Consider the following 10794-nt stretch of genomic DNA (forward strand, 5'->3'; position numbering starts at 1 on the left):
GTAATATACACTATATTATATATTATAGTTTATATTATATAATAGTTTATATATTATAGTTTATATATAATAGTTTATAAACTATATAACCACATTTGTTTTATAGTTTATATGTAGTTATATAGTTATAGTTTATATGTAGTTACATAGTTATATAGTTATATAGTCATATATAACTACATATATAGTTATATAGTTATATATAACTACATATAAACTATAAAACTATATGTAGCTATATAAAATTTTTCTATATATACAAATAGTTCTTTTTTATTGACTGTGTCTTGTCTCTTCCACTGAAATATATTCTCCACTGAAATATGTAACTATGTAACTATAAATTATAAAAACTATATATAGTTACATATCTATTTTTTCTATACATTATATATATTTTTTCTACATATATAGAGAGATTTTTTTCTAGATAGATAGATTTTTTTAATTGCCTGTGTCTTCTCTTGCACTGAAATATACTCTCAGGAAAACACAGAACTCTTTGGTCCTAGTAGGTGCTTTTTAAAATTAGCTCCAATTACTACTGATTTTTTAAATTAGTTTTTCAGTCACCATACTCTAATTCAGTATAACCTTTTCAATTATAATGTGTCTTTCATTGAGTCTGCCTACAGGGAAAAAAAATACCTCCAGCTACAATTTTTCTTAAATTCTGATTTGTGTGATAGTAATGTTGTAAATTGATAAATGAATAATTTGTCTTGTAAGCATTGTTTTATCAACTTGATTGAAGCCCTTTCCTAACAGACTAGTTCACTCTGGTGGAGGTGAAGATAAAACCAAGCCCCTCATGTGGTGTCTTGGCAGCCAATGATTGTCTCTACCCAAGACTACAAGCGTTTTTTTTTCTCTTTTTCTTTTTATAAGCCCTTTCCTTAGTATCACCACACTAAATCATGTCAACTTATTCACGGTTATCTGTGAGCAGGAAGGAGGAAACTGTATAAACAGATTGTTGTTAACAGTATATGTCACCTTTTTTCACAAATCTTTATTTTGCCTCGTCTTTTTTATTTTCAATGACTTGACTTAAATATAATCAAGAGTTATTTTTTATAAAACTTTGGAATAACACCAATCCTTACATTTCAACACATACAGTGAGGTCAAAGGCCTAAACAATTGCCTCCATGAAGACAAAATCTTTTAGATCCTTATTAAAATTATATCACACGATAGATGCTTAAAGACTCAAGTCTGTTTTAAAGCCGTTTTCTGATGACATACCAGTGCTTCATTATGACTGTCTGAAATCAAGTTAAGGCCAGGATTCCTACACGACACAACATATAGTGCCTCCATCTCATGAAGCTGAAATTCATACCAACAATGAAAGGTCATCCACAGGCAAACTGCAGCATATTTCACTGAAAATTTTGAGGACTATTTCAGCCTCTCAATTTCCAAGAATAGTAAGGCTATTTCCAAGCTACTGACAGATTTTAAATTGCCATACCTTTTGTTGTGGCCATCTCTCATTTTTTTAAATTCAAGAAATAGCTTTGTCAATTTCCTGACTGAGCTTCTAGCACGTTATTAAAAGTTATATATTTCTTCTCATACATTCTTCATTATTTTCATACCCTTAAGTAAGTCTGTCAAGTGGTCACAAGATCATGATTAGATTGTCTATTATAGTGCCTTACTCATAGAAGCTATTCATTAAATATTTGACCAAAGGAAATAATAAATTATCAAAATAGTAAGTACACAAATATATTGGAAACATGTCTTCCTCAAATATGTTGCAAATATGCTTCATCCTTTCCAGTGAGAGAAAGTTAATAACATCAGACTCTTAAGAAATAAAAGGTGTAATGGGGATCTGATCAATTTTCTTCAAAAGTGTAACTCTTGAGAATTCTTAAAAAATAATTTCTTTGTTGTTGTTGTTGAGACAGGGGCTCCCTCTGTCACCCAGGATGGAGTGCAGTGGCATGATCATAGTTCACAACAGCCTCCAATTACTGGGTTCAACCATCCTCCCACCTCAGCCTCTCGAATGTTGGGATTACAGGTGAGTGCCACCATGCCTGCCTAATTTTTTTAATTTTTTACTTTTTGTAGAGATGGATCTTGCTGTGTTTCCCAGATTGGTCTCAAACTCCTGGCCCCAAGCAATCCTCCTACCTTTGTCTCCAAAAGTGCTAGGATTACATCATGCTTGTCCTTTAAGTACGATTTCTAATAACTTATCATTTATTCTGCTTTATAGTGTTTTATGTCCTCATTTATGTTAAAATATATGAGAAGTGATCAAGTACGAGATAATGCATGGTCCATAATTTCTACTAACTAATTAGCAAAGATTCAAAGTAAAACAAACACATCCAGAGGATGCCACTATCAAATCTCTAAATGCCACATGAATGGATTTAGGAAATAAAGGAACAACATTCTGACATAAATATTAAGTAGGTGACCAGAAAATACCAGGAAAAAAAATGTGCAAAATGAGGGAAAATAGCAGAGGAACTGGTGAAACTGTCAAACATGAATTCTATACACATTGGGTATCTGTTTTTTTTGTTTGTTTGTTTGTTTGTTTTTGCTATCGGCCTGTTTTCAATGTGGTGACTGGTGGGGGTGGAGGGGCGGCAGGGAGAGTGTCCATTGTTTGGCATCAGCTGGATGATTTCCTCATCAAATAAGGTTTCCTCAACAATTCTGAGAACAGAGATAAACATTCCTGGTATCATAATAAAACACTAATATAATAAATAAATAAGCTAAAACCAATCATGTAACCTGTAATATTAAGAATGCAGGTAAGGCTGGGCACGTGGTGGCTGACACCGGTCATCCTAGTATTTTGGGATGCCAAGGCGGGTGGATCACCTGAGGTCAGGAGTTCAAGACTAGCCTAGCCAACATGGCAAAAACCCATTTCTACTAAAAATACAAAAAAATTAGCTGGGCGTGGTGGCAGGTGCCTGTAATCCCAGCTACTCGGGAGGCTGAGGTAGGAGAATCACTAGAACCCTGGGGTTGGAGGTTGCAGTGAGCCAAGATTGCACCATTGTACTCCAACCTGGGGCAGAGAGCGAGACTCTGTCTCAAAAAAAAAAAAAAAAAAAAAAAAAAAAGCAGGTATGCAAATAGGGATTAAACACAAATCTGAATCTCATTTATGCGATGAGATTTTGTAGGCAACTCAACCCTGGAAGCTCAGCTATCTCATCTGTAAAATACGGATAATACCCATTTCACGGGCTGGTTATGAGGAAGAAATGAAGCACTTGGCCCAGTTTGGACACAGTTTCTGAATCAATGGTGATTTGCTACTGTTGCTTGTTGCTATTATCCTCGTTTTTATAGTTGGTATTATTTTTATCTTGGGCCATTTCTGAGCATATATCATACAATTAAATGATCGCTTAAAAAGATAACTTACCCACAAAGAGCTGACTGTTGAGCTGTAAGAGGACATGCCCATCAGCAGGGGCGGGCTGTGTCTTCGGTGTCAGCTGGTCCACCTGAAGTGTGGCCTCCTTCATGTTCCTTTCAATCCTCACATGGTGCCACTGGTTGTCGTTGAAGTGGTTGGGTGACTGCACTGAGATTTCAAAAGGCCCATTCCCCACATCAAATGAAAAAGTCACCACTGTCGGAGCTGGAAATATTACACATAAAGATTGTTCTAGTGAGTTCCTGTGGTGGAGTGCTGAGTCTCCAATATACTTAGGAACAGCACTACAGCATAACAATCACTGAATAGAAAGATAATAAACATAGCATGGTTTGAATGCTACTGTTTGAAACTCATGACACTAACATAGAACTAGGTCTTCTGATGTGAAATGAGACAGTTAAATACATTCACATTTTACATTTTAGGAAAAAAAAAAAGCCAACGGTATTCTAAGATAGTCCTCAGAGCTAATTTTCCTATTGCCAAAAGTAAAGCTGTTTCTCCAAGGCAAGGAAACTAAATAGCAACCGGCATTGTAACTAAAAATAATTGTTACACTGATTCAAACTTTATATAATTTTTAAGGCATGCTATACACATTTGATATTAACATAATAGCAGCTTAGAAGTATAGCAAAATGAGTGGTTAAGTAATTTGTAATTAACTAAGAAATTGCTTTTTAGTTTTAATTAACTGAAATTAAAACTGCTTTTAAATTGGTACAAGAAACTACCAATTATTTTTCCAAATTATCACATTAAGTATCAAATTATTTTCTTACAAAAAGGATAAGTTAATATTGAGTCTTTCAAAGGGATGCAATGAATCAGATGATAAAGTAGACACGTGAGTAGTTTAAAAATTAGTTAAAAGATTTACTACTAAACGATAGAATCTCACACACTTCTCTGGAAAAGGAGACTTACAGCGAAGCTCTATCCGTATAAAATCAGTAATCCCCAAGTTCTCTAAAAATACCCCAGATGAAGCTGTTGTCTTAAAAAAGAAAGACACATCTGCGCTAAGTTCTCCGTGGAAAGTAGGAAAATGAAGATATGAAGCCTCAGTGTCAAAGGAAGCTGAATTCCAAAATGATCCTGTTTTGTGAACAAAAAGGAAGAAAAAAATTCAAAAGAAAACAAATTCATGAAATAAAATGAATGACAATTACATTTTCTATTTTAGCATTTTGCTATTTAAAAGGTATTTATACAAATCTGCTCTTTTTCTGTCAACCATGTAGTATACAAAACATGACCCTAAGAGATTTCATAGGGATTGAAATCCTGGATTTTTTTCCAATAGAGAGTAAGAATGATCATTACAGAAATGGTCTAAATGTTATATTTTATATGGAACAAATATCCTCAGCCTCAATACTACATCCTCCACCAAAGTGATATTATATGATCTGCAAACATTGATAAGTAGGCAATCTTCTATAACTTCAAAATTAAAACACCTACCTGTTTCAAACAAAAACCCCAAAGAAGCTCACAGTATATCTGTTCTAACACTTCTAACACACACACTTCACAGTTACATACACTATTTTCCTTAATGGGCCTGTGATTTCCCAAACTGAGACTGGCATTCTAAATAGTCTTGTCTAATTACAAACCAACATACAACTTACTCTGTCCAAGCTGACATTCTCATGAAAATACTCTTTTTATTCAAAATTATCTCTTACTTTGCCAATAAGATGAAGTAGATGAACAGCAGATTAAAAGTGTTCTCAGAATGTTTACAAATGCTCAAAATAGGCAGAAAATGTTGAAAATGTTGGGATATAAATTAAGAGATCGGAAAAAAATGCAGACTATAAAGTTAATTATAATTTGCTGCCCAAATACCACGTATCTTGACTTTCTCACTCCTTTTTTGATATCTACAACTTTCCTTTTGAAAAAATATTGTGAACCATATATAGCAAAAAGTATGGAAAATCAAATATAAATGCAACAGCATGAGCTGACAGGAGTGAAATCCGACTGGATACATGTGGTTGATGAGGAGTATAATCAGAGAAACGAACTGCATTGTCTGCTGCCAATAGCGAGTTCTCTGCACATGAAATACAAATATACATCTTTAGTTTTAAGCAACTGCCTCTACACACATTCCCTACACTGGATAAAATTCTATCTAAATTATCTTCCTGGAAGAAAGATGTATTGATTCTCTGAAGTTGGAAAACAGCAATTTCAAAACAACAGTTCATTATGTTAGCAGAGAACAGATACCAAGCTACAAAGTTAAAAATCACAAACTTGACTTTGCTCATATGTGTTTCTTAAATTTTAATTTACTTTGTATAAATTCTAGACCAAATAATGCTTATATCTATTTTTGTTTGTTTTTCTTGTGGATCTGATTCAAAAGTCAATTCTCAGCTTGTGTGTGGACAATTTTAGAGCTGAATTTATTCAACCAAGAATCTACTTTGAAGCTTTTCCTCCCAGAGTCAAATGAAACCATATATTATCAGAGTCACATCAAGCCTATTCCTTATGTCCCTTTTACAGCTATTCCTATACTAGACCTTTGGATTTCCAGGAAAAAATAAACACAAGAAAATGTAAAATATCAAGTCAGGGATAACAACACATTTGTATTCTTGGAAGTTCTTAGCTGATCTGTTTTCAGAACAAATTAGATGCCTTTTTGTTTAAATGTTATATATTAAAATAAAAATAAACTTCACATTATGGAATGTTATTAAATCTTATTTTGTCTGATTAGAAAGAGGAGCATTCGTAATTACTTATAGGTTTAAATTAGGTAATATTATGATATAACTTTTTTTCATATTATATCATAACTAACTCAATAAAGCATTATATAGTAGGCTTCAAAGAACTGCTTGAAGCAGATGAACAATTCTTTGAATTGCTGCTATCTGTACATGAATGCTTTTATAGCAATGAAACCAATTTATTACTTTAGGCATCTTCAGCACTCTCATATACATAATAATGTCTATTTCATTTAGTTAGGAGACCTTATTTTATACATTCACAAAAGGTAGAAAATGAGGTAAGGAAATTTTATCAGGTTAAGAAATTGCTGCTAATTCAAAACAATTATAAAGAAAGCAAAGGCCAATATTTCCATGATCAAATAATGTTAATGGCATGCGGTATCCCAGCCCTTTACACACTGCGCTCAGAGACACCCACCAGAATCTAGGCCACCTGAAAGGAAAGGCAAAGAGTGGGAGGAAACAGAGCTCAGCAGGCAGGCAGCAGCAGGAGCTGCAGGCTTTTGGAAGAGAGCATTCTATGGATTAGATGGTTTAAAATTCCCTAATCTCATGGAGGGAGAGAGGAGAATGATAGTTACCAGAAGCAGGAAATGGCCTACTGGGAAAAGAGGAAGAGAGATTGGGCAATGAATACAAAATTCCAGTTAAATAGAAGGAATAAGCTTCATGTAGCAGACTAGGGTGATTACAGTTAACAGCATTGTCGTGTGTATTTCAAAATAGTTAGGAGAAAGGACTCAAATGTTCCCAACTCCCAGAAATGATAAATGCTCAAGGTGATGGATATCCTAAATCCCCTGACTGGATCATTACACATTCTATGCATGTAACAAAATATCACACGTACCCCATAAATATGCATAAGTATTATGTATCTATAAAAAATTTAAATAAATAACAATCACAAAAAAGTAAAAATAAAATAAAATTCCCTAAATTACATTGTTGTCAATTCGATTCAATATAGGGTACTAGAGATTTTAGAATAATTTTTTAGGCCAGGCACAGTGGCTCATGCCTGTAATCCCAGCATTTTGGGAGGCTGAGGCGGGCAGATCACTTGAGGTCAGGAGTTCAAGGGCAGTCTGACCAACATGGTGAAACCCTGTTTCTACTAAAAACGCAAAAATTAGCCAGGCATTGTGGCAGACGCCTGTAACTCCAACTACTGAGGAGGCTGAGGCAGGAGAATCACTTGAGCCTGGGAGGCTGAGATTGCAGTGAGCCGAGATTACACATCTGCACTCCAGCCTGGATGACAGAATGACACTCTACATCAAAAAATAATAAATAAATAAAATAATAATTTTCTAGAAACTCTACCTTTTATCTTACCAGAATAAAGTAAATTATATAAAAGAATAAATCCATATAGTCATTCACATAAAAGAGGAAGATGTACTAAGTATTGAATTTCATATAGAAAGTTAAAAATGAAGTCAATTTAGGAAAATTAACTTAGTTCTATGCTAGGACTATAAGTACTTTTAAAAATAATTATTTTGCCAAACATTTATAGAATTCCTTTTGAAAAAAAAAAAAAACAGACTTACGGACACAAAGTAAATTTGTGGTTTCCTAGGGTTAGGGAGATGGGCTAATTGAGGGAGAGCAGTGGCTCAGAAGGGTAAGGTTTCTTTTCAGGGTAATGACCATGTTCTAAAATCAGTGTGATCATTGTTACACAACGTAGATATACTAAAAGCCACTGAATAGCACATTTCACATTAATGAAATGTGTAATATATGAATTTGATATCAATAAAGCTGTTTTAAAAAATAGTATTTTAAAACACAGTTTTCAAGGTAATACATTTTAGTTTTAAAATCAAAATGCATATAGCATGCTAACACTGCCTTTCTTAAAAGCAAAATAAAATGAAATATAGAAATGCCAAAGCAAGGAATCATTCACTATTCAAATGAGTCTTTCTGAATGCTTAATCATCGTAAAGAAATAAGCCAGAAATATGGATTTAATTAAAATGTTTGTTTATTTATTTATTTTATTTTATTTTTTTTTGAGACGGAGTCTCGCTCTGTCGCCCAGGCTGGAGTGCAGTGGCCAGATCTCAGCTCACTGCAAGCTCCGCCTCCCGGGTTCCCGCCATTCTCCTGCCTCAGCCTCCCGAGTAGCTGGGACTACAGGCGCCCGCCACCACTCCCGGCTAGTTTTTTTTGTATAAAATGTTTATTTTCAAACGTTTGTAGATGCTTATGCAGGTGTAAGAAATAATACAGAAAGATTCCATGTATCCTTTATCTAGTTTCCCCCTATGATAATCCCTTACAAAACAATAGTAGGATGCCAAAACCAGGATAGTGACATTGACGCTAAGATGCAGAACATTTCTATCACCACAGTATTCTTCCTGCTTCCCTTGCACAACTAAACCCGCTTTCCTCCCTCTGCACCCCTTCTTTAACTTCCTGGCAACAACTAATCAGTTCTTCATTTCTACAATTTTGTCATTTCAAGAATGCTTTCAAATAAAAGCATACAGTATGCAGTCTTTTGAGATTAGCTTGCTTTGAAAAAAAACAAACATCAGAACTCATTTTTGTTTTTGACAGATTCTTACTCTGTCACCCAGGCTAGAGTGCAATGGTGCAATCTTGGCCACTGCAACTTCTGCCTCCAGTGTTCAAGAGATTCTCCTGCCTCAGCCTCCTGAGTAGTTGGGATTACAGGTGCACACCACTATGCCTGGCTAATTTTTGTATTTTTAGTAGAGACGGGGTTTTACCATGTTGACCAGGCTGGTCTTGAACTCCTGACCTCAGGTGATTCACCTACCTTGGCCTCCCAAAGTGCTGGGATTATAGGCGTGAGCCACCATGTCTGGCCCAGAATTACTCTTTGAAGATTTACCCATGTTGTTTTCTGTATCAATAGTTCATCTCTTTCTACTGCTGAGTAGTATTCCATGGTATGGATGTATAATTTATTTAACCATTTACCTGCGGAAGGACACCTACGTAGCTTTCAGCTATTACCAATAAAGCTTCTGTCAACATCTGTGTACAAATTTTTATGTGAACATAAGTTGCCAGTTCCCTGGGGAAAATGCCCAAGAGTACAATCACTGGATTGTATGAGAGTTGCAAACCACTGTGGAAGACAGTGTGGCAATTCCTCTAGGATCTAGAACCATAAATACCATTGGACCCAGCAATGCCATTACTGGGTATATACCCAAAGAATTACAATCAATAAACACGTATGTTTATTGCAGCACTATTTACAATAGCAAAGACTTGGAACCCACCCAAATGCCCATCAATGATAGACTGGGTGAAGAAAATGTGGCACATCTACACCATGGAATACTATGCAGCCTTGAAAAAGAATGAGCTCATGTCCTTTGCAGGGACATGGATGAATCTGGAAATGATTAGTCTCAGCACACTAACACAGAAACAGAAAACCAAACACCACATGTTCTCACTTGTAGTTGGGAGTTAATCAATGAGAACACATGGACACAGGGAGGGGAACATCACACACTGGGGCCTGTTGGGGGGTAGCGGGGGAAAGGGAGGGAGAGAATTAAGACAAATACCTAATGGATGCGGGGCTTAAACCTAGATGATGGGTTGATAGGTGCAGCAGACCACTGTGGCCCATGTACACCTATGTGACAAATATGCACATTCTGCACATGTATCCCAGAACTTAAAGTAAAATAAAAAAACAAAACAACTACTAAATGGTTTTCTAGCGTGATTGTGTCATTTGACGTTCCTACCAGCAATGTAGGAGTGATCCAGTTTCTCAATCTACTGGCCAGTATTTTGTGTTGGCATTATTTTTTTTTTAATCTTAGTCCTTTTGAAAGGTGTGAAGTGTTATCTCATGTGGATGTAATATGCATTTGCCTAGCAGTTGATGATGCTGGGTACTATTTCATGTGCTTTCTTGCCATCTATGTACCTTCTTTGGTGGAACCTCCCTCCATGTCTTTTGCCCATTGTGTCAGTCTGCCCAGACTGCCATAACAAAATCCCACAGTCAGGTGGCCTTAAAAACAGACGTTTATTTCTCACAGTGCTGGAGGCTAAAAGTCCAACATCAAAGTGCTGGCAGGATTGGTTTCTTGTGAGACCTCTCTTCTGGCTTGCAGATGACTGCCTTCATCCTGTGACCTTACACGGTCTTTCTTCTGAGTAAGCACAGAGAGCAGGGTCTCTGGTGTCTCTTTCTTCTAAGGACACTGGTCCTATTGAATTAGGGCACCACCCTTACAACTTCATTTACCTTAGTGATCTCCTTAAAGGCCCTATCTTCAGATATAGTCACATCGGGGTTAGGACTTCAACATAAATTTTGGGAAGACAATTTAGTCTGTAACACCCATATTCCCATATTTTAATTGTTTTCTTTCTTTCTTTCTTTTTTACTGTCAACTTTTGAGGATTCGTCATATATTCTAGATACTAGTCCTTTCTCAGACAGGTGGTTTGCAGTTGCTTTTTTACCAGTCTGTAGCCTGACTTTTCTTCCTCTTCATGGAACTTTTCACAAAGTAAAATTTCATTGTGATAGAGTCTCATTTATCAATTTAACCTTTTTTTTTTTTTTTTTTTTTTTTT

This window comes from Rhinopithecus bieti, unplaced genomic scaffold, assembly GCF_001698545.2.
Source record: "Rhinopithecus bieti isolate Rb0 unplaced genomic scaffold, ASM169854v2 scaffold_2574, whole genome shotgun sequence".
Taxonomy (NCBI): domain Eukaryota; kingdom Metazoa; phylum Chordata; class Mammalia; order Primates; family Cercopithecidae; genus Rhinopithecus; species Rhinopithecus bieti.